Here is a 2,743-nt window from a genome sequence, read left to right on the forward strand (position 1 = left end):
CTGGTTGCATGCAGTTATTTGGCTCAACTGACAGAAAAGATACACAAAATACACCAAAATTACAAGGTACCTTTCATACATTTTAGAAATATTGTTACTTTTTTAACTTTTTTTTTTTAAGTTTATCTATATGTTTTTTATGTAAATGTCATCTACTTTGTTATTTAAAGCTACATATATTTGAAATTATACACTTATATATTACATATTTTTAATGTATACATTTATTGTCAAATTTGCATTGTATTTGTACAATGACAATTTGTACAAAGTTTTTAAAGTGAAGAGATCATTTAAACTATTTATTTCATCAAGTCATGCAATGCCGTCTTTAAATCAATTGTGAAGTGCTACAGATTTTTTGTGTTCATCACCCCTGTATTACTGAGTCGGACGTGGAAAATTTTTTATTTGGGCTTGTAAGGACAGTATGGTTTGACATTCAGCTATGTTTTGCATAGAGGGAAAGAGAAGGAAACCGGGACCTATCAAAGGAGTCTTCCACTGTCCAGCAAGATGAGGCAAGACAATTTGATTCACTCCCAGCAGGGTGTAAAACGCAGCCTTTTGTTTTTTTTATACATTTTGCAATACAAAAAACATGTACATTTTTGCAGTTATTCACAGTTTTTTGTTTATTTAATTCATTCAAATATATGTAATCTTATAGCACTACTTCCTCTCTGTTTGATTTAGAATGGGCAGAACTCATAGTAAAGTTAACAGGTATTTGTATTCTTCAGTCGAAATGAGCACTACAAAAATCAATGGCAGCTTTATCTAATCAATGCTGGTAAGTCACCGTGGTATAAGCAAAAGAATCGATTGCTAGGTGTGTATTATTTTAATGCACATCGCGGAAGTGAATCTCTTCAGGTAGTTCTTTGCCTCCACAAGTTAACGCACACCTAGCCAATTTCCCTCTAATTATTTGTACGTTTCAACCATCTAGGTGTTACGTCTGAATAATGAGGCTGACGAAGAGATGCGGATCCAAACGCAGTTAGAGTTTATTTGATACTAAATGAACAAAAGAACAACCCACGATGGGGAAAAGAAACATAAACTAGATAAGGTAATCACGGTAGAGACAAACAGGGAACAAGGGAGAGACGCAAACATCAGGCAAACATCAAACAACGATCGACGAAGACTGAACAAAGACACAGGGTATAAATACACAGACAGGGAAAAAAGGGACCAATGAAAGAACAGAACTCAAACAAGATAACAATGTGATTAACAGAAACCAAAGGCAAATTAACAAGGGCAGGTGAAAACAATGAACAGAGGAAAACACGAACGCTAACAAAGAGACTATGGAATTACATAAGGGACTAAAGTGAAAACTAAGAAATGCAAAAGTGACAACAAATGGTAAACCAAAAGGGCAACAGAGAAACAAGACAGGGTAATCATTACATAGCCCCCCCTTTAAAGATCGGATTCCAGACGATCCTAAAAACACACAACAAAAGACAAAAGTCCATAAGAACAACATGAGGGCACCAGGGGCAAACAGACAGTACAAGTGGGCACATAGGTAGACAGGCAGACCAGGGGGAACACTGGGCAGGCAGGAAATCTGGGGCAGACAAGCAGACCAGGGGGGCACAAGAACAAGGAGGCAGTCCAAGGGGCACAGAGGGCAGGCAGGAAGTCCGGGGGCCACGAGGGAAATGAGACAGTCCACGGGGCTAAAGGGAGATGCGACAGTCCACGGGGGCACAAAGGGAGATGAGACAGTCCACGGGGGCACAAGGGACAACCAGGCAGTCCATGGGGGCACAAAGGGACAGGTTTGGGAGGCCGGGTGGTATCGACCGGGTGGGGACAGGTTTCAGTGGTCTGGGAGCTGGCCACAGGGCAAGGACAGGTTTGGGGGACCAGGGAGGAGGCCAATGGACAGGGACTGGGTGAGGAGGCCTGGGGGAAGGCCACAGGACGGGAACAGGGTCAGGAGGCCTGGGTGGAGGCCACCGGACAGGGACTGGGTCAGGGGGCCTGGGAAGAGGCCACGGGACTGAGGCTGGCAGAGCCGTGTGAGGCGGAGCCATAGAAGACTTAGGAGGCGGAGCCAAAGGAGGCTTAGGCAGGGCCATGGCAGACTCAGGTGGTAAGGCCTTGGGCAGGTCAGGAGGCGGAACAGTGTTGGGCGGAGCCAAGGGAGGCGATGGTGTAGAAGGCTCAAAAGGCGGAGCCACTGGAGGTGGAGCCGAAGGTGGCGAGGGCGAAGAAAGCTCTGAAGAAGGAGCCAATGGAGGCTTCGGAGGCGGGCCGGAGAGGCTCGGGAGGCGGAATTGAAGGAGGTTCAGGAGGCGGAGCCGAAGGAGGCGAGGGCGATGAAGGCTCTGAAGAAGGAGCCAATGGAGGCTTCGGAGGCGGAGCCGGGAGAGGCTCAAGAGGCTCAGGAGGTGGAGCTGAAAGAGGCTCAGGAGGCGGAGCCGAGGTAGGCGGCAACCTGGGAGGCTCTAGGAGCCGAGACCAGGAAGACTCTGGAGTCTCTGGGGGTAGAGATGTAGGAGGCTCTGAGGGTGGAGTCGCCAAAGGCTTGAGTGGCTTGAGAGGCGGTGCCAGAGGAGGCTCGGGAGGCGGAGCCATAGGAGGCTCTGAGGGCTGGAGCCGGCGAAGGCTTGAGTGGCTCGAGCGGCGGAGCCGTAGGGAGGCTCGGGAGGCGGTGCCATCGAAGGCTTGAGTGGCTCGAGAGGCGGCCGAGGAGTCTCGAGAGGCGGAGCCATAGGAG

The sequence above is a fragment of the Xyrauchen texanus genome, chromosome 36, assembly GCF_025860055.1.
Source record: "Xyrauchen texanus isolate HMW12.3.18 chromosome 36, RBS_HiC_50CHRs, whole genome shotgun sequence".
Classification (NCBI taxonomy): Eukaryota; Metazoa; Chordata; class Actinopteri; order Cypriniformes; family Catostomidae; genus Xyrauchen; species Xyrauchen texanus.